Here is a 23,381-nt window from a genome sequence, read left to right as displayed (position 1 = left end):
CCGAAAGGTTGGCCGAACTAGAGAAATGGTTGGACCATGATCTCAAGGACAAATGTTACATGCAAAATTGGACAAGTCTAAACAAGTTTGCCATCACTGCAAGAAACCCGGTCATTGGAAACGTAACTGCAAGGAATACCTCGAGCAGTTGCGAACTGCAAAGGGTATGTTTTACATTGAAATAAATATTTTTCTTAATACTAATTCTTGGGTATTGGATACCAGATGTAGATCTCACATTTGCAATGAGTTGCAAATGATGACAAGAAGTAACAGGCTAAGGATGGGTGAGACCCAGTCAAGGCTCGGGAATGGTTCCAGAGTTAAATCCATAGCTATGGGAAATATTTGTTTAATTTGGCCAACCAATTTTAAGTTGTATTATAAGAAATATTTTTTTATTTGTGCCAAAGATTTCATTAAAACATTATTTCAATTTCTATGCTTGATAGAGATGGGTTTTCTTGTAATTTTGTGAATGGGATTTGCAATATTTACAAGAATGAATGTTTGATTTGAAGTGGACAATTTAAAAACGATCTATATAACTTAAAATTAAAAGACGTTCCAATTAATTATGTTGATAAACCGGTAACAACAAATAAAAGGAAAAAATGATAGTCAAAACCCGACAAACCTTTGGCATGCTAGGTTAGGTCATATTTCCTCAAGGAGGATGAACAAGCTAGTGGGAGAGGGCATGTTTGATATGTTTGAAATTAACTCTCTACCTACTTGTGAGTCCTGCCTAAAGGGAAAAATGACTAAATCTTCTTTCAAAGGGAAACCTGAGCGAAGTCAAAATCTGTTGGATTTGATCCATACAGATGTTTGCGGTCCATTTAGGATTGGTACTAAATGTGGCAACACCTACTTCATTACCTTTACTGATGATTATTCAAGGTATGGGTATTTATATTTAATGAAATATAAGTTTGAAGCATTTGAAAGGTTCAAAGAATTCAAGGCTGAAGTAGAAAACATGCAAGGGAAAAGTATTAAAGCACTTCGATCGGATCGAGGTGAAGAATACTTAAGTACCGAGTTTTTGGACTATCTAAAAGAGAATGGGATTCTCTTTCAGTGGACTCCTCCTATGACACCTCAGCTGAATGGTGTTTCGGAGCGTCGCAATCGAACTTTGTTGGACATGGTTAGATCCATGATGAGCTTCACTGAGCTTCCACCTTCGTTTTGGGGCTACGCGCTTGAAACGGCGGTATTATTGTTAAACAACGTCCACATTAAATTAGTAGATAAAACACCATGCGAGTTATGGAATGGCAAAGCTCCTAAGTATTTGTACTTGAGGATTTGGGGATGTCCTGCTTACGTGAAGCAGACAGTGGGAGATAAGTTGGATAGTCGATCCTCCTTATGTTATTTTGTGGGGTATCCGAAGAATTCAATCGGATATTATTTCTATCATCCTAATGAAAAAAAAGTGTTTGTTTCAAGGAATGCCACCTTCTTGGAGAAGAAGTTCTTATTGGATAAGAAAGGCAAGATGATGGAACTCGAAAAAATTCGAGAAGAACCCGAGATACAAAATTACGATCCTACACCTCAAGATTCATCACAAGACACGCCTATTACTAGAAGATCCGAGAGGACTTCTAGGCCTCCTATTAGATATGGTTTTCTTCTTGAAGGGGATCAAAGTGAATCGGACATTGGATGTGATCCAAGAAACTTCAAGGAAGCAATTTCTGATGCAGATTCGAATTTATGGCTTGAAGCTATGCAGTCGGAAATAGATTCGATGCATACAAACCAAGTTTGGACTTTAGTAGATCCTCCCGATGGAATTGTTCCAATAGGGTGTAAATGGATCTATAAGAGAAAACTTGGGCCTGATGGAAAGGTACTGACCTGCAAGGCACGATTGGTGGCAAAAGGTTATACTCAAAGACAAGGAGTTGACTATGATGAAACTTTTTCACCAGTCGCAATGTTCAAGTCCATAAGAATTCTTATTGCCATAGCAGCATGGTATGACTATGAGATATGGCAAATGGATGTGAAGACTGCATTTCTTAATGGAAACATTAAGGAAGAAATCTATATGATGCAGCCCGAGGGATTCACATCCATGGGAAGCGAGCATAAGGTATGCAAACTTCAGAGATCGATCTATGGTCTCAAACAAGCATCAAGAAGTTGGAACCAGAAATTTGATGAAACAATAAAGGATTTTGGTTTCATCAAGAACCCGGAGGAACCGTGCGTGTACAAGAAAGTAGTTAAAGATGCTGTGACATTCTTAGTACTTTATGTTGATGACATCTTACTCATTGGGAATGATGTAGGGATGTTGCAGTCAACAAAGATATGGTTATCAGGTAGATTCTCGATGAAGGATTTGGGTGAGGCGTCCTATATTCTAGGGATACAGATCTATAGAGATAGATCTAAGAGAATGATAGGACTTACTCAAGCTACCTACATTGACACTATATTGAAAAGATTTTCAATGGATGAGTCCAAGAGAGGACATCTACCTATGTGTCATGGAGTCTCTCTATCCAAGTCTATGTGTCCCAAGACTGACAAAGAGATAGAGAAAATGACACACATACCATATGCGTCAGCCATAGGGAGTATCATGTATGGGATGATATCCACCAGACCGGATGTGGCATTTGCTCTGAGTGTCACGAGCAGATATCAAGCCAATCCCGGTCAAATGCATTGGAAAGCCGTGAAGGATATTCTTAAGTACTTGAGAAGAACTAAGAATGTATTCATGGTTTATGGAGGAAGAGAACTGAAATTGGAAGGCTATACCGACTCTAGCTTCCAAAGTGACGTGGATGACTCGAAGTCAACCTCTGGATTTGTGTTCATGCTAAATGGCGGTGCTGTCTCTTGGAAGAGTTCCAAGCAGGACACCACAGCGGATTCCACCACTGAGACAGAATACATTGCGGCATCAGCTGCTGCTAAAGAGGCCGTTTGGATGAGGAATTTCGTCCAAGAGTTGGGCGTCATTCCTGAAGCTGTTGGTCCAGTCCCGGTGTACTGTGACAACACGGGTGCCGTTGCTCAGGCAAAGGAACCAAGGTCTCATCAAAGATCCAAACACGTACTGAGGAAATACCACATCATCCAGGAGATCGTGGAAAGAGGAGACATCACTGTCGAGAGAGTGGCTTCTGCAGACAATATCGCTGATCCACTTACTAAGCCCTTGCCAGGACCATTATTTGACAAACATCGCGAAGCAATGGGACTACGTAGTATGACTAGTTGACTTTAGGACAAGTGGGAGATTGAAAGAGTGGGTGCTCGGTGAGCCAACTTGTGGCTAAGGGCTTTTATGACTCTATGTATAAACAATCTTTTGTTTAATATAATTTACACTTTTATAATGGCATTTACTTTATCTTTTATCATATTATTATGTTGTGACATACTATAAGATGTTTAGATGAAGACCTTGAATATACTATAGTGTATGTAAGATGTGGTGGCACATGGGGATGGCTATCATGAAACAGATCTTATAGTCACTGTATATTCTAAACAGTTCCTAGTCGATTGAGCCGTCCGTTAATAAGGATAAGGATCGCTCAAGATTGATACTAGCATTTGCGATGCCGAGTACCACGTTTCATTGGTATGGAACATAGAGATGTTCAAAGCATGCAAATGCATATTCATACGATGAATGATCGAACTACCCTATCCGGACTTTCCAAGTGGTTATCACTTATCGAGTGGATAAAGTCCGCGGTTTTGGTTGTACACCATTAGTCCTTACTACTTGAAACATCATTGAGACTCTATATGCTAGTACTGTACTTTGACTCGTTTACCGACTCTATTGAGGTCATCAGGTGTCGGGATTGGGTATAGTTACGACACATATAGGAGTCAATGCTTTGTTGTCAAGGATTCACCACATACTTGCTAGTGTGGATATCCTATGCAATCTGAGGAGATATTAGTGTGATGAATATCTGGCCAGAGTACATGATGTGTTTTAAGAAATGGTTTCTTAGTAGCACATGCGATGTCACTATTTGATCTTCAAGATGCATTGCATAGTTATCGAATCTCGAACGACTCTCGATTTACCAATGGTTGTTGATTCGATCGGGATATATGGATGAAGGGACCGTACTGTACGCTAACCAAAATCTATTGGTTCTTGCAGGCACTATCAGTGATACCTAGGGAATCATGGGGCGATGTTGCTAGGCGCTCTTACCATGATTCGATGGGCAAGTCGGAAATTGTTGTTCCGAGTCACAAGGAGTTGTGAGCCCAGGGCTAGCTGTATCCCTGAACCATTGAGGGTCACACAAGTAATGGATTTTTAATCCCCGTTGAGATAATTAAATTTAAAGAGTTAAATTTAGTGAATAAAGAAGTGGGACTTCTTATTTAAGAGTAGAGGGAGTAAGATTTTCTAAAATGACATAGTGATGGACATTTTTGAAAACCACTGAATTCGGATTCAGAAAATTTATCTTGACTTTAAAATATGCAGAAATGGTTTCTGTGCACATTGGTGAAATTGGTTTATCAATCTGAGTCACGATGAATTTTATATTAATTTCTGAACATGCGGGCTTTGCTTGTCAGGCTTGAACTTAGGACTAATGGGCTCTAAGCTGTTAGCAGCCCACATTATAAATAAGTTATTGCAGTACAGAAATTACACACAACTTACACTCAGATTTTCAAAAACCCTAGCCTCCAGTCTAGGAATTTCGGCCGCCCCCCCCTCTCTCTGTCTTAGAGAATTTTCAGTCTGCGAATTTCGAATTTGCAGTCTGAATTAGCAGATCATATCTGTTCTATCTCTTCGCAGAAACTTCTGATAGATTTTCTAGTGCAGTCTATCAGAGGGATTAAACTTCTATTCGTGGACCTGATTGAAGAATTGTTCGTTCATCAGTTCCTGGGATATACAACAAGAGCAGTTTAATCTGTTGGTGTCCATAATCTCGTTTCGAGATTTTAAGGTAAAATTTATATTGTTTAAATTTTATATTATCAATTTTAATCGTAGGAATTTGATACCCATATGGAATCGTTCCATATAAAATTTTAAAACTTCCGCTGCACCGGGTATCACTTTCTTTTTGATCCGGAGAACGACCGTGTTCCAACAGCATGTTGAAGCGCTGCAATACTTTCTTCAAATATTTTTTTTGGGAAAGCCAAATCTTCTTATTAATTCTGTCTCGGTGAACTTGCATCCCTAGAATCTTGTTTTCTAGTCCCAAGTCCTTCATATCAAATTTCCTAGACAGCTGTGCCTTCAATTCTTGGACCCGATCTTTGTTGGGGCCTGCTACCAACATGTCATCCACGTACAATAACAAAATGATATAATCATTATTACCAGACATCTTGAAATATGTATGTAATGCCCCAAAAATATTTAATTGGAGAATTTATGGAATTTTGTATTTAATTCCAAGTTTAAGAAATTAAAGGACTGAAATTGAAGTTGAGGTATTTAGCAGGGACTAAATTGCAATTTTGAAGAGTTTCAAGGACTAAAATGCTAATTGGCTAGACAATACACTTAATGAGAATTAAGTGTTGTCTTCAAATCATTCTTATCTTCACAACTTCACCGAGAGAGAGAGAGAGAGAGAGAGAGAGAGAGAGAGAGAGAGAGAGAAAGCCATAGCCAAGGCTTCTCAAGCTTTTCAAGCTTCGATCCAAGAAAATCAACTGGTAGAATTTCGATCCGAGTACGGTTTTGGGATCCTCGCAACAAGGGCTACATTTCTACGTAAGTATGATTAAATTCTACCAAGTTATAATTTTTGGGATATTGTTGGATTCGAGTTTTGATGGTATAAATATGTTCTTGATATAATAGAGATGATATATCCAAGACGGTTTGAGAAAATACCATCGTTTGAACATGTTTTTGATTTTCGAAGAATTTTTAGAATTTTTGGAATTTATGGATGATGATTTTCGAAAATTAGAGATGATTTTGATGATGATATTGTGGGGGAATTGTGATAATATTGGTGTTGAGAATTTTGGAAATACTCGATTTTTAGACGTTATGCCGTCAGGTTGAATTTTGAAAAAATTGTTAAATGATTATTTAGAAAGAATGGCAAGGTATAATGTAGCACCTAGAATTTCATAATTTAAATTCCATGCCTAAAAAAAATTCTATTTAATAATTATGATTTTAATTGCTTGGAATTAATTGCTTAATTTTCCTTTAAAGTTTAAGTGCACCAATATTTTAAGTTATTTATTTTATTGAAAATTTTTGAGACAATGGCTTCCGGTTCCGGCGTTTGGCGATGGTGGATTTTTGGCGGTAGATTCCAAGAATTTCTATTTTTGAAAGTTTAGTAGGTAGGTAAGAAGAAATTAGATGAGAATTCAAAAGTTAGAAGTTTTCGGGTATCAGAAATCATTTTCTTTAGTATTGCAATATTGGGCTTATTCTTTGACTTTTTCAAAAATTAGAATTTTCATAAACCCGGATTAGTAAAAACTCAATTTAATATTATTAATTTGGGGTTTTTAAACTTAGGGATTTTTATTAGTGTAAGTTAGAAGGTAAAAATTGTACGAGTTGTACTATAAGTTGTACTTTTAAAAGTACACACACACCTACTTTTAATTACTTACACCTATACTTACTTACACATGTACACACTACACACTCTCTGCTTTTAAAACACAAATTAAAATATTTTGAAACCCTAGCCCCCAAGAAACCCCCCCTTAGCCGATCCCCTCCCATTTCCCCTCCAAGCATTTCGGCCTCTCCTCCCTCAAGCCATAGCTGCCGCCGCCGCCCTCCACCTTCGCTGACGTCGCCGGAGGACCTCCAAGGGAGGTGTAGCTCGTTGTTGGGCAAGAGTCCAGCCCCTTCATTTCCCTTTATTTTCGATTTTTGGGTATTAAAGGTTGAAAGGCAAGTGTAGACTTTTCTTGGGCTCTCATTCAAGCTAGTTATGCTCTTGTTCTTATTCCCTTTAATATTTTCGAAATGCTTTTTAATGTATGCATATAGGGTTCGAAATTTTGACAATTTTCAGTAGGGTTCTTGGGGGATTTTCGAAATTTGGAAGTGCTACAAGTTTTAAGGAGTTGCATTATGCATTGTGATGGAAAGAATGGGGTGTTTTGATTGCATATATGATTTTCGAAATTTTCAGAAATATTCCCTGTATATATTTCGAAATTTTCATGATATTAGGGCTGTTTTGAATGTATGATTAATGCATTATGTTGTTTGGCAATTGGTTGCATTGATTGAACAAGGATCAAGGCACGTTTGGTGCTTAATCTTGTTGATTTCGAAATTGTGGAGTGGGCTGGAGTTGAGGGTTGCCTAAATGCTTGGGATAAGTCCTAAGTGATGTTAATTAAGGTGTTTGGTGGATTGGTACGGAGTAGGATTAAGGAAAAAGGGGTTATGGGGTTGAAACATTGTGTTAGAAGTAAGTTGGGTGTGGTCTCATTGAGCAGGGGGTTACTGTTCCGGGGCAGGGGAGGTATTAAACCTGGTCTGGTCGTGTCTAGGGCTGGTCCTAGGTCAAGTTCTTGATGTTTTGGTTGCGTCGGTATAAAATGGGCTCGTTTCAGATAAGATTTCAACAAGTTATGGATTTTTGAAGTTTAGGTATCGGTGCAGAATTTTGTGAGCAAAAGTGGGCTTTCCGGATTGGATTTGTGTTCAGGTTGCATAGGCTGTCAAATGAGGATACAATCTGGTTCAAAGGGTTTTTTGTAGTGTATGAAGAGTGTCGGTTTGAGCGGGGTCGAATTAGGTTAAGGTAAGATTAAGTTATGGACTTTTCGGTTTGATTGCTCGGGTTATGCCTTGTTTGTAAGAATTGGACTTAAAGTTTGGGTAGTGCACTTAATGGCAGCCACTCACTCACCTAATATTCTCATTTCGAGTTGGGTTTTCATTCCCTAAAGTTGCATATTCGTGTGCGTGAGTTCTCGTCTTCGAGTTGAGTAAAGTTAAAGCAAGTTGAAGTATTTCTTTTGCATCTCAAGAAAGGTTAAAGTTCCAAGTCAACAAAGAAAAGTATTGAATGAAAGTGAATTAATTTGTGACTTAGACGTGTAGGGAGGGGCCGGGAGAAATCTTGGTTTCCCTACCACCCAGACATGTAAGGAGGGGCCGGGAGAAATTTTGGTTTCCTTACCAATCAGACGTGTAAGGAGGGGCCGAGAGAAATCTTGGTTTTCTTACCAAATCAGACGTGTAAGGAGGGGCTGGGAGAAATCTCGGTTTCCTTACCACAGAGGGGCAATGAGGGGTTGAGAGAAATCTTGACTTCCTTGCCGGCATAGTGCACTGCAGCCATGATCGATCAAAATATTAAAGAAAGTGTCACAATCAATGAACTAAGTTCTCAGAAAAGAAAGTAAAGTTTAAGGAAAGTTTATGAAAGTATCGTGTTTCAGTTTCAAGTTCAGTTTCATGTTAAGTTTGGAAAGTTCAAAAGTCTCATAGCGTGAGTTGTCGTGAGTTCATTATTTACAGGTTGTCTCATTCTCTTGTATCATGCATATTTTCAGTTTAAGTTGCAAAGTATATTATGTACAGTACTTTGAGTATTACTGTAGGTATTTTCAAACCCTTGTTATTACACTGTTTATACTTGCTGAGCCATTAGACTCACTAACATCCTCCTCTCTGTGTGTTTCTCCCAAAAGTACATATAGATTTGCAGCAATCTTTTCCGCCTTCATAACCACAAGCGCGCCTTTCACAATTTTTATGATCCCATTCTCGACACGAGTTTTGCACCCAATATCATCCAATTGCCCAAAAGACAAAAAATTATTTGTCAGGCCCTTCACATTTCCTCCTGTATGGTGCGAATAGTGCCATCAAACATTTTAATTTGATGGTACCAACCCCAGCAATTTCCAAGGCATGATCATTTCCCATGAATACAGATCCTCATGAGATTGGTTCATACTGATCGAACCATTCTCTCTTTGACGTCATGTGCCACGTCGCTCCTGAATCCATAATCCATGCATCACAAAATTTATGTCTGCCTTCCGCAACTGTTGCTGCTTCGCTGAATAATATTTCACCACCACCTGAAGTAATGGCCACATTTTCTTGAGATCCCTTTTCGATGCTCTTCATACACTCTCTCTTGAAGTTCCCTTTACCGCCACATTTAAAGCAGTAAATAGTTTTCTTCTTATTTTTTGACTTGGATCTACCATATCTGTGACTCCCACTAGGTCACGCTCCGTCAATCTTCCTCTGGTCATCGGTAAAGCCTCTGCTTGCTTCAAAGTTTCCAACCTATCCTCCTTGTTCTTGCGACGACTCTCTTCTCCAAGAACCGCAGTTAAAACGTCGTCAAAATATAAATTATCCGAAAGAACATTGTTGGTAATGCTGATGATGAGCTGATCATATGAATCTGGTAGACTCTGAAGTAGAAGCTCTGCACATTCTTTTTCCTCTATTTTAAGCCTCATAGAGTTGAGCCGGGAAAATAGAGTATTCAATTTGTTGATATGGTTGGTCATCGATGAGGATTCCGCCATCCGAAGAGTATAAAGCTTTCTCTTTAGGAAAATTTTGTTGTGCAGTGACTTGACCTCGTACAATTTTTCCAGAGTATCCCAAATAACTTTTTCAATTTTTATTTCAGAGATATTTGACAATACTTCATCTGCTATAGCCAAGTGCAAGTTGGCAACAACATTGTGATTCATCTCATTCCACTTTTGATCATCCATTATCTCCGCCGATCTATCTCCAATAGCTGCCAAGCAACGCTCCTTTGTTAGAATTTCTTGCACCTTCAATTTCTACAGAAAAAAATTGCTCTCATTGAACTTTTCTATCTCGTATTTTGCCGTCATCTTGACTACAAGAATCTTGCCTTATAAAATATTCAAAAAATCTTTTCTGATGTGGAAGATCATGTTGGAAAACTGTGTTCAGATCAATTAGAATTGATACACGGTGCAGCGAAAGTTTAAAAATTTATTTTATTAATATGGAACGATTCCATATCTGGGTATCAAAACTTTCACGATTAAATTTGTGTAAGTAAAACAAATAATCACTATTAAATATTTTACCTTAAAATCTCGAAGCGAGATTATGGACACCAACAGAATTTAATCTGCTCTTGTTGTATATCCCCGGAACTGATGAACGAACGTTTCTTCTATCAGGTCCACGAATAGAAAACAAAACCCTCTGATTGACTGCACTAGAAATCAATCAGAAGTTTGCGTAGAGAATAAACAGATATGATCTGTTAATTCAGATTGTAATTTTTCATAAAAATCACAAGCCGAATTTTCTCCGAAAGGGACAGAAGATTTCGAAAATCCTCGAAATATTTTGTAGTGTTTTTAGAAAATTCTAATAATGAATTGCATGCAATTTTCGAACACTGCACATATATTTATAGATAATTTCTAGTTATAATTGTATCAGGACTCTAACTTCTTAAAGCCCACAATCCATAACTTAAGCCCAACAAGCCAAGCCCGTTGTTATAGAAATTAATATAAAATTCATCGCGACTCCGATTGATAAACTGATTTCACCAATGTGCACAGAAACCATTTCTGCATCTTTTAAAGTCAAGATAATTTTTCTGAATCCGAATTCAGTGATTTCCAAAAATGCCCATCCCTATGTCATTTTAGGAAATCCCACTCCCTTTAGTTAAGAAGTCCATCTTCTCTTTCATTAAATTTAACTCTTTAAATTTAACTATCTCTACGGGGTTTTAGTAATCCATTACTTGTGTAACCCTCAATGGTTCAGGAATACAGCTAGCCGTGGGCTCACAACTCCTTGTGACTCGGAACAAAAATTTCCGACTTACCCATCGAATCATGGTAAGAGCGCCTAGAAATATCGTCCCATGATTCCCTAGGTATTACTGATAGTGCCTGCAAGAACCAGTAGATTTTGGTTAGCGTACAGTACGGTCCCTTCAATCAAATATCCCGATCGAATCAACAACCATTGGTATATCGAGAGTCGTTCGAAATTCGATAACTATGCATAACATCTTGGAGATCTATTAGTGACATCGCATGTGTTACTAGGATAACCCATTAACCTAAAACACATCATGTACTCTGGCCAGAGATTCGTCACACTAATATCTCCTCAGATCGCATAGGATATCCACACTCTCAAGTATGTGGTGAATCCTTGACAACAAAGCATCGACTCCTATATGTGTCGTAACTGTACCCAATCCCGATACCTGATGACCCCAATAGAGTCGGTAAACGAGTCAAAGTACAGTACTAGCATATAGAGTCTCAATGATGTTTCAAGTAATAAGGACTAATGGTGTACAACCAAAACCGCGAACTTTATCCACTCGATAAGTGATAACCACTTGGAAAGTCCGAATAGGGTAGTTCGATCATTCATCATATGAATATCCATTTGCATGCTTTGAACATCTCTATGTTCCATACCAATGAAACGTGGTACTCGGCATCGCAAATGCTAGTCTCAATCTCGAGCGATCCTTATCCTTATTTGCGGACGACTCAATTGACTAGGAACAATTTAGAATATACAGTAACTATAAGATGTGTTTCATGATAGTCATCCCCATGTGCTACCACATCTTACATACACTATAGTATATTCAAGGTCTTTATCAAAACAACAATAGTATATCATAATATAACAATATGAAGAAAGATAAAGTCAATGCCATTATAAAAGTGTAAATTATATTAAACAAAAGATTGTTTTACATAGAGTCATAAAAGCCCTTAGCCACAAGTTGGCTAACCGGGCCCATTCTTTCAATCTCCCACTTGCTTTAAAGCCAACTAGTCATACTACGTAATGCCATTGCTTCGCGATGTTTGTCAAACAATGGTCCTGGCAAGGGCTTAGTAAGCGGATCAGCGATATTGTCTGTAGAGGCCACTCTCTCGACACTGATGTCTCCTCTTTCCACAATCTCCCGGATGATGTGGTATTTCCTCAGTACGTGTTTGGACTTCTGATGAGACCTTGGCTCCTTTGCCTGAGCAACGGCACCCGTGTTGTCACAGTACACCGGGACTGGACCAACAGCTTCAAGAATTACACCCAACTCTTGGATGAATTTCCTTATCCAAACCGCCTCTTTAGCAGCAGCTGATGCTGCAATGTATTCTGCCTCAGTGGTGGAATCCGCTGTGGTGTCCTGCTTGGAACTCTTCCAAGAGACAGCACCGCCATTGAGCACGAATACAAATCCAGAGGTTGATTTCGAGTCATCCACGTCACATTGGAAGCTAGAGTCGGTATAGCCTTCCAACTTCAATTCTCTCCCTCCATAAACCATGAATAAATTCTTAGTCCTTCGCAAGTACTTAAGAATATCCTTCACGGCTTTCCAATGCATTTGACCGGGATTGGCTTGGTATCTGCTCGTGACGCTCAGAGCATAGGCCACATCCGGTCTGGTAGATATCATCCCATACATGATACTACCTATGGCTGACGCATATGGCACGTGTGTCATCTTCTCTATCTCTTCGTCAGTCTTGGGACACATAGACTTGGATAGAGAAACTCCATGACACATAGGTAGATGTCCTCTCTTGGACTCATCCATAGAAAACCTTTTCAATATGGTGTCGATGTAGGTTGATTGAGTGAGTCCTATCATTCTTTTAGATCTATCTCTATAGATCTGAATTCCTAGAATATAGGATGCCTCACCTAAATCCTTCATCGAGAATCTACCTGATAACCATATCTTTGTTGACTGCAACATCCCTACATCATTCCCCATGATTAGGATGTCATCAACATAAAGTACTAAGAATGTTACCGTATTCTTAAATACTTTCTTGTACACGCATGGTTCCTCCGGGTTCTTGATGAAACCAAAATCCTTTATCGTTTCATCAAATTTCTGGTTCCAACTTCTTGATGCTTATTTGAGACCATAGATTGATCTCTGAAGCTTGCATACCTTATGCTCGCTTCCCATGGATGTGTATCCCTCAGGCTGCATCATATAGATCTCTTCCTTAATGTTTCCATTAAGAAATGCAGTCTTTACATCCATATGCCATATCTCATAGTCATACCATGCTGCTATGGCAATAAGGATTCTTATGGACTTGAACATTGCGACTGGTGAAAAGGTTTCATCATAGTCAACTCCTTGTCTTTGATTATAACCTTTTGCCATCAATCGTGCCTTGTAGGTCAATACATTTCCATCAGGCCCAAGCTTTCTCTTGTAGATCCATTTGCACCCAATTGGAACAATTCCATCGGGAGGATCTACTAAAGACCAAACTTGGTTAGAATGCATCGAGTTTATTTCCGATTGCATAGCTTCAAGCCATAAATTCGAATCCGCATCAGAAATTGCTTCCTTAAAGTTTCTTGGATCACATCCAATGTCGGGTTCACTTTGATCCCCTTCAAGAAGAAGACCATATCTAATAGGAGGTCTAGAAGTCCTCTCGGATCTCCTAGTAATAGGCGTGTCTTGTGATGATTCTTGACGTGTAGGATCACTATTTTGTATCTCGGATTCTTCTCGAATTTCTTCGAGTTACATCATCTTGCCTTTCTTATCCAATAAGAACTCCTTCTCCAAGAAGGTGGCATTCCTTGAAACAAACACTTTTGTTTCAGCAGGATGATAGAAATAATATCCGATTGAATTCTTCGGATACCCTACAAAATAACATAAAGTGGATTGACTATCCAACTTATCTTCCACTGTCTGCTTCACGTAAGCAGGACATCCCCAAATCCTCAAGTACGAATACTTAGGAGCTTTGCCATTCCATAACTCGTATGGTGTTTTATTTACTGCTTTAGTGTGGACGTTGTTTAACAACAATACCGCCATTTCAAGCGCGTAGCCCCAAAATGAAGGTGGGAGCTCAGTGAAGCTCATCATAGATCGAACCATGTCCAACAAAGTTCGATTGCGACGCTCCGAAACACCATTAAGCTGAGGTGTCATAGGAGGAGTCCACTGAGAGAGAATCCCATTCTCTTTTAGATAGTCCAAAAACTCGGTACTTAAGTATTCTCCACCTCGATCCGATCGAAGTGCCTTAATACTTTTACCTAGTTTGTTTTCTAATTCAGCCTTGAATTCTTTGAACTTTTCAAATGCTTCAGACTTATATTTCATTAAATATAAATACCCATACCTAGAATGATCATCAGTAAAGGTAATGAAGTAGGTGTTGCCACATTTAGTACCAATCCTAAATGGACCGCAAACATCTGTATGGATCAAATCCAACAGATTTTGACTACGCTCAGGTTTCCCTTTGAAAGGAGATTTAGTCATTTTTCCCTTTAGGCAGGACTCACAAGTAGGTAGAGAGTTAATATCAGACATATCAAACATGCCCTCTCCCACTAGCTTGTTCATCCTCCTTGAGGAAATATGACCTAGCCTAGCATGCCAAAGGTTTGCCGGGTTTTGACTATCGCCCTTCCTTTTAATTGTTGTTACCGGTTTATCAAAATAATTAATTGAAACGTCTTTTAATTTTAAGCTATATAGATCGTTTTTAAGTTGTTCATTTCCAATCAAACATTCATTCTTGTAAATATTGCAAATCCCATTCACAAAATTGCAAGAAAAACCATCTCTATCAAGCATAAAAATAGATATAATGTTTTTGACCAAATCCGGAACATATAAAACATCTCTCAAAAATAACTTAAAATTGTTCTGCAAAACTAAATAAATGTCTCCTATAGCTTTGGCTTCGACTCTAGAACCATTCCCGAGCCTTAGCTGGGTCTCACCCATCCTTAGCTTACGACTTCTTGTCATCACCTGCAAATCATTGCAAATGTGAGATCCACATCCGGTATCCAATACCCAAGAAGAAGTATTAAGCGAAACATTTATTTCAATGTAAAACATACCCTTTGCAGTTCGCAACTGTTCGAGGTATTCCTTGCAGTTACGTTTCCAATGACCGGGTTTCTTGCAGTAGTGGCAAACATTTTCATCTTTTATTCCAATTGAAGCCTTGGCCTTTCCCTTCTTATTTGGTACAATCTTCTTGGGCGGGGCAGAACGTTTCTTACCCTTTCCACTTGGTCCTTTCTTAGAGTTAGATGAGGAGCCAACCAAGAGTACCGGTTTATCCTTCTTTAGTGTGGCTTCATATGTGACAAGCATACTGACCATCTCTTCAAGGGTGGCCTCTATCTTGTTCATATTGAAGTTCATCACAAAACCGTCAAACGATGAAGGAAGTGATAGAAGCAACAAGTCCGCGCTAAGTTCATGCTCCAAAGTCAAGTCGAGTGTTACCAACTTTTCAATGAGCCCAATCATGCGCACCCCATGCTCACGGACCGAAGTCCCATCTCGCATGCGGCTCGTCATGAGCTCTCTGACGGTGGCATACCTCTCCGACCTTGACTGAGCTCCAAAGAGTTCCTTGAGGTTCTTGTGAATGTCAGCAGCATTCACGGTATCCTCGAATCTCCTTTGAAGCTCATCAGACATCGAAGCCTGCATGTAGCATTTGGCCTTGATATCATGGTCCCACCATAAATCAAGTTTGGCCAACTCTTCCGGACTTGTATTAGCCGGGGCTTCCTTCGGAGGCGGCTTTTCTAACACGTAGAAAGCTTTTTCCGAAGTAAGAATAATTTTCAACTTACGGAACCATTCCGTATAGTTTGCGCCAGTCAATTTGTTTTGTTTGAGAATTGAAAACATTGGATTGCGAGAAGTCATTGTAATAGTATACTGAAAAGGAAACAGACAATAATCAATGATTTGTTTAATAATTTACTAAGACATAAAATATGGCAAATTTTATTTTATGAATCACACTCCCACTATTTTGACGATTTCACCACCCTCTAGTGAAAACGAGAAACATTTTCTTTAGTGGGAACATGGAGTCTAATTGACAAACTATAGTCCCGAATAATATCAGCCAACCATAATTTTCAAAAGGTAGAGCCCAATTGCTTCCAAAGAAACCTCCACGTTTTTACCTCATGTCCAATAAGGGCCCAATAATATGACGCCGTTTATTGTGACATGTCAAGATAACCCATCAATATTAAGTTGTGATGGACGGTCGCCATGTGGATCCCCAATAATATAAGCCAATCCCATGGGAGTTCCACCCAACTTACAACATGTGTCGATCCAATGTACAGCTTTCCGATGAACGGGTCCCCCCAATAATATGAGCCGGACCGTATCCGCGGGTAGCATCTCATACATTGATCGTTGATGGAAGGTAGGAATATTTAAACAATATTTAAATTCCCTTTTTATTAATCTTGATATCAATTTTAAATCATATTTAAAATGAGGGATTTTTAATTTTGAAAATTTGTCTCATCATGCAATTTATGTATGCTTGCGGGATTCATACAATTTAGTCTAAACATGCATACATCAATAATATCATATATTATTTAAGGATGATCGATCCCATTAACTAATCGACCCGTGGTTGCCAATCACGAGTCTAAGTCCAATCCTAGGTGATATGCAAGTATGCAATGCAATCTTATTTCATTGTGCTTCCAATTTACATTTCTTCGGTCTTCATTTTCTGTTGGGCCCACCATTTCTTCAAATCTTTGTCTCCCACTAAGTCTAATAAATTTACAATAAATTTCGATGACAAATATGGGATACATTTTTAGGGGTGGGAACGGGCCATAAACCAGGCCCACTTTTATTACATATGACAATCATATTGGGCTATAAACCAAGCCCATTAATAAACACCAACAACAATAAGACAAATGTAAATCACCTAACATACACCTAAAACATTGGACATGGCAATCGATCATCCTTTATCCATTAATTAATTCAATAATTAAATAATTGGATAAACATGCAAAGGCATCATAATTTAAAGATAAAATCATATTTTATCTTATTCATCCATAGGATCATATCTTATCATCAATTGTACCAAAATAATTAATTTTATAAAATCTAATTTAACGGATAAAATTTATAAATTTTTCAAAAATTCAAAATTATCCAAAAATCAATTTTAAAAATTTCGGACTCGAACAATTCGATCCGATGCCTCGTGATCTAATCAAAAACAATTTTCGATCGGATCAAACACTAGAATTTCAAAAATTCAAAATTTTTTAAAAAATAAAATTTTAATTTTCCGGGCTGCCCGGGACAATCCCGGGCAGTCCGTGCCCCGACCGGGGCTCGAGCTGGGCAGCGACAGTTGCTGCCCGTGTTTTGCCCGTCAAAATTTTGATTTTTCAAAATTTGTTTTGTTTCAAAAACCGAGGCTTAAAAATTTTGTACAATCGATTAATTTAATCGTTTGATCTGAGCAACCTGGCTTTGATACCACTGTTGGAAAACTGTGTTCAGATCAATTAAAATTGATACCCGGTGCAGCGGAAGTTTAAAAATTTATTTTATTAATATGGAACGATTCCATATCTGGGTATCAAAACTTTCACGATTAAATTTGTGTAAGTAAAACAAATAATCACTATTAAATATTTTACCTTAAAATCTCGAAGCGAGATTATGGACACCAACAGAATTTAATCTGCTCTTGTTGTATATCCCCGGAACTGATGAACGAACGTTTCTTCAATCAGGTCCACGAATAGAAAACAAAACCCTCTGATTGACTGCACTAGAAATCAATCAGAAGTTTGCGTAGAGAATAAACAGATATGATCTGTTAATTTAGATTGTAATTTTTCATAAAAATCACAAGCCGAATTTTCTCCGAAAGGGACAGAAGATTTCGAAAATCCTCTTGAAATATTTTGTACGTTTTTAGAAAATTCTAATAATGAATTGCATGCAATTTTCGAACACTGCACATATATTTATAGATAATTTCTAGTTATAATTGTATCAGGACTCTAACTCCTTAAAGCCCACAATCCATAACTTAAGCCCAACAAGCCAAGCCCGTTGTTTTAGAAATTAATATAAAATTCATCGTGACTCCGATTGATAAACTGATTTCACCAATGTGCACAGAAACCATTTCTGCATCTTTTAAAATCAAGATAATTTTTCTGAATCCGAATTCAGTGATTTCCAAAAATGCCCATCCCTATGTCATTTTAGGAAATCCCACTCCCTTTAGTTAAGAAGTCCAACTTCTCTTTCATTAAATTTAACTCTTTAAATTTAACTATCTCTACGGGGTTTTAGTAATCCATTACTTGTGTAACCCTCAATGGTTCAGGAATACAGCTAGCCGTGGGCTCACAACTCTTTGTGACTCGGAACAACAATTTCCGACTTACCCATCGAATCATGGTAAGAGAGCCTAGCAACATCGCCCCATGATTCCCTAGGTATTACTGATAGTGCCTGCAAGAACCAGTAGATTTTGTTTAGCGTACAGTACGGTCCCTTCAATCAAATATCCCGATCGAATCAACAACCATTGGTATATCGAGAGTCGTTCGAGATTCGATAACTATGCATAACATCTTGGAGATCTATTAGTGACATCGCATGTGTTACTAGGATAACCCATTAACCTAAAACACATCATGTACTCTGGCCAGAGATTCGTCACACTAATATCTCCTCAGATCGCATAGGATATCCACACTCGCAAGTATGTGGTGAATCCTTGACAACAAAGCATCAACTCCTATATGTGTTGTAACTGTACCCAATCCCGACACCTGATGACCCCAATAGAGTCGTTAAACGAGTCAAAGTACAGTACTAGCATATAGAGTCTCAATGATGTTTCAAGTAATAAGGACTAATGGTGTACAACCAAAACCGCGGACTTTATCCACTCGATAAGTGATAACCACTTGGAAAGTCCGAATAGGGTAGTTCGATCATTCATCATATGAATATCCATTTGCATGCTTTGAACATCTCTATGTTCCATACCAATGAAACGTGGTACTCGGCATCGCAAATGCTAGTCTCAATCTCGAGCGATCCTTATCCTTATTTGCAGACGGCTCAATTGACTAGGAACAGTTTAGAATATACAGTGACTATAAGATGTGTTTCATGATAGCCATCCCCATGTGCTACCACATCTTACATACACTATAGTATATTCAAGGTCTTTATCAAAACAACAATAGTATATCATAATATAACAATATGAAGAAAGATAAAGTCAATGCCATTATAAAAGTGTAAATTATATTAAACAAAATATTGTTTTACATAGAGTCATAAAAGCCCTTAGCCACAAGTTGGCTAACCGGGCACCCACTCTTTCAGATCAGTCACAACTGCAACCACAGAGCATACTCAAAATTTTAAGAAATTTTATGCCAAGGCTCTGATACCACTTGTTGGTCCCAGGTGCGGCACCACGAGATAGAAACTATGGAAATTGAAGAATAAAATAGACACCAAGATTTACGTGAAAAACCCCCAAAATTATTAGGGTAAAAACAACGTGCAAGATCAAAAGATTCCACTATAATATTTGGAGAATTACAACCTCTCTCTGTGTTTCCAAAGAGACACTCACTCTCTTAATACAGCAAAAAACCTATCTCACAAATATATATAGAAATATTTAGGAGAAATAAGAAACTCAAGCTCGGATGATTTGCTTGAGAATGTGATACCTGAAATGCTGAACGGAGGGCTCTATTTATAGAGCTCCTCCTCAGTGTAAATAGAACAAAATAAATTCTAAGTTGAATTTGTTTTTCCTCTGCCACCTTTGTCTACATACTGCCATTTGCCATCCACCTGTTTGTTCTGATTCAACGGGTGGCAAATTTTGACAATCAATTTGCCACCTACCCTTATTATAAATGTTAAGGCCACCATGTCTAACACTTTATGTAAGTTATGAAAAATGTTTTATATATGATACATGATTTCGAGTTTTCGACCATCTCTTTATATGCTGTTACGAGTTCACACAATTTTATTCAAAACATTTACTATGAATTAGAGCTGTTTGGTTTGAGAAGAGAAGAGGAGAAGATAAAAGCACATTTAAAAAACAAAAATTTTATTAAAATTGTTGTGTTTGGTTTTAAAGTATTTTAAAAAAGCACTTGATTTTTTTTAATGCTGGGATTTCTAGATTTTTTGGAATTTTGTTTTTAAATATTTGACAATTTAATGGCCCGTTTGGATTTGATAGATATATTTTTTTTAAAAAAATGCTTTTTTAAGCTACAATTTTTAGTTTTTGAAAAAGCTCTAATTTTGACTTAAATTAAAAAGTGCTTTTTTAAACACTTTAAATGACCACTCAAACACATTGTTAACAAATAAAAAAAGTGCTTTTCTGATATGGGTTTTGAAACCAAATGGGGTCTAATAAAATCACTTTTTAAACATTTATCCTAGAGTCAAAAGCTCGTCTGTTTTTTTTAAACAAAAGCACTGAAAACAAGCCTAACTTATTTTGGAAGCGTTTCAGAGAATTTTTAGGAATCAAATTTCAGTTTGTGAATGAAAAATCGAGAACTCTCCCAAACTTTCTAAATCTAAAGTGACCGTTTTATTGGTTGATGATCTTATTTATGAGTAATACTCCTGTGAGACGGTCTCATTCGTGAGACGGGTCAACCCTACCCATATTTATAATAATAAGTAATACTTTTGACATAAAATGTAATATTTTTTAATGAATAACCCATATAAGAGACCCGTTTCAAAAAAGAGACCCTTAAGACCGTCTCATAGGAGTTTTTGCCCAAATTTATAAGTGATGGTGAGTTGAAAGTTTTAGTTGAGGAATTAATTTGTATTTAGAATACATTTGAATCTTTTTTTATAGAACAGTTAATATTTGTTTTGACTCAATTGAAACAATAATCGCGTCCTAAAATTTGATTAGAAAGATTTCACGCAATCTCACAAAAAGTTAGGGCTGGATACATCCAATGAACCAACAGATGTTAAATTTGGTGAATCTAACAATCTCTCTTTCATTGTTTTGCTATTGATTTAATTCTGCCAACATTTACCTAATCCGCTGGCAGAGCTTGAGAAGAGGAAGCATATATAAGTTGAAACGTCTCATTCAATTGCCAAATTCATTTTTCATTGAGATATGGAAACAATAGCATCTAACTCTCCAAGCAAATGGGAATTTAGCTGGTCAGTTTTCTTAACCTTGTGTGTGCTCTGTGTATCTGTATTTTCATTTTGAACTAAAGAAGTTTTTATTTTGGAAGGTCACCTTCAGTTCTGTATGAAATTTCTGATATGACATCTGCTGAGCATCCAGTTATATTTTTTTGGGAGCTTCATGTGTAAATAATGGGAGATTCATTTACTTAAGACTGCGGAAATGTGTTCTTTGAGTGTAATTTGATGAATATTTTGGTACTTCTACCAAAATTTTCAATATTCAAAGTCGGCATTTCATATGTTCGGAAAAGTTCGATTATGTGGGATTTGGAAATTAGGTGAAAAACTTGTATTTGTGAGTCCACTAAGTCCACCGGCCCTCAGTCGTGTTTATATATAAACAAAGATATATTCCAAACATTCACGCATTATTTTTTACTGTTTATTTATGTAGAAAAATGACCGCTCCGCTTTAAGTGTGTATTTCAACCTTGTATTTAGACCAAAGCCAAGGATTAAGGCTTTTTGGTCCCGTAGTCTTTACAGTGGATCAAAGAAAGCATCTTGCATTGACAGAACATCCCAACCGGGAAATGAGCTAATATTAGCTCAAAGATGCATGCCTTTTGCTTTTGAGTTGATTAGTTAGTCCACTGTTTTAATTATAAATATTTATCTTATTATTACACTCTTATTAATTTTCTGTTTTAATTGTATCCTTTGAATGGTAATATTATGTACGTCGAGTCATGCAGACCACCTGCCTCAAATGTTGTGACTATGTGACGAAAGAACCTAATGTTTATTATCCAAAACACCAATACATGAAGTACTGTGCATCGTGATTGTAAATTAACTTGAAGATTTGTTTTCAGCAATTTGTAGGTAGATTATGGGTCTGAAGAAATTGCTCGAATCGTCTATACTGCATTGACAGTTGATAAGGAGGTAACATTGCATGTCATCCCTGCTTCGAAATCTATGTTCAAACTTTAAATATATTCAGAGTGAGACGATTAGTTGCTTGTGATAACAGTTACAACCCGACAAGGTGAAAAGACATATGTTAGTTTCCAATGGGCCGGGAAGCTTTCGGTGTAAGTTTCTTTCCTCTATGTGATGCCTCTTCTTTTCACAGCTCTTTCAATGTTACGAAGTACGGTCTTAGTTGTTTAATTTGTGTGCTCTATGGCACGATATGTGTGCGCTATAATGGGCGAAAAATATGTACACGAGGACATCTGGACATGATTTAGTAAATAATTGTTTGAAGATTGGTGACAGTGTGCATCTTGATGTGTACACTTGAAAATTTTATGTAAGATGCATGTGGCTCAAGTATGGAGTCTTTGTGGATCTCGTGCATAAACATAATTGACTCCCAACTCCAAAGGTCACACAGAAGATAAATTTTCTTCTTTTTTGACTTCTTTTTTTCGACATTTTCTCACTGGAAGAAGTTTGCATTCAGAAGGCCTATTACATCCTTCTTCATTTTGTGCACAGGCATTTCGAATCGAGGCAGTTGAAGCGAGGTTTCGCCGTGCGTCATACAGTTCTTTTCTTGATGTTCTTACGCTTGCTACAAAGACCATTGAAGAATTTAGGCAAGGAATGACATTAATCTAATATGGGCGTTATGTTGTGCTGTTTAAAACTTTCAAGCCTTCACGGTAGATGAACTTGTTCTTGTAACCTGATTTTGGCTTTGTTTCAGTACGTATTATGTTTCTTGATGTTAGATTCGTCATAATATGAAATTGTCCAGATTTCACGACATTCGGGCGGGTGTCTGCAAGTACATTTATAGGAAAATCGCTTTACTCAATGAATTAATAGTCTTTAAAATAATACATTTTTTGGCTTACTTGGACGTGTTAAATTAAAATTTTCGAGTATACTATTTTTGATTAAAGTTTGTTGTACAAAACAAAAGAGGGGTTTTTTGGAATTTCATAACATTATACGCTGCTATTTTTGTGTCAAATATTAAATATAATATAGATAAATATTTTTTAAATATTTATCTATACTTTTAAGTTAAAAAATAATTTCATCACTCGACGTGACAAAATTGTTTACAAAATACCATGTCTAAATTTTATTAGTGGAAAATTTTAATATGATGTACGTACTCAAATTAGAATGGTATTTTTTGTTTTTGAAGAAATCAGAATAATATTTTATTTTGGGCTAATTGCATACATTACCCTGTGAAATTACGATATTTTTGAAAACTCCTTATAACTATTAAATCTTTGTGTTTTCAAATTTTGAACACAAATACCCTTAAAAACTCATACGGTGATACGAGAGGTATGAATATTCAAATTCAACATTTGAAAA

General features: G+C 37.3%; 1 long non-coding RNA gene across 1 annotated transcript; it reads left to right on the top strand.

The window, feature by feature from the left end:
- The first annotated feature begins 20,817 nt into the window (after positions 1-20,817).
- On the top strand, positions 20,818-22,814 carry LOC140893561 (uncharacterized). The gene is made up of 4 exons (XR_012153201.1): positions 20,818-21,062; positions 21,911-21,983; positions 22,072-22,132; positions 22,542-22,814. It is a non-coding gene; the product is annotated as an uncharacterized lncRNA (long non-coding RNA).
- The last annotated feature ends 567 nt before the right edge of the window (positions 22,815-23,381 follow it).

This window comes from Henckelia pumila, chromosome 3 (assembly GCF_033568475.1).
Source record: "Henckelia pumila isolate YLH828 chromosome 3, ASM3356847v2, whole genome shotgun sequence".
Lineage (NCBI taxonomy): Eukaryota > Viridiplantae > Streptophyta > Magnoliopsida > Lamiales > Gesneriaceae > Henckelia > Henckelia pumila.
Note: the sequence above shows the minus strand (reverse complement) of the source record. Positions and strands in the feature narration are given on the sequence as shown.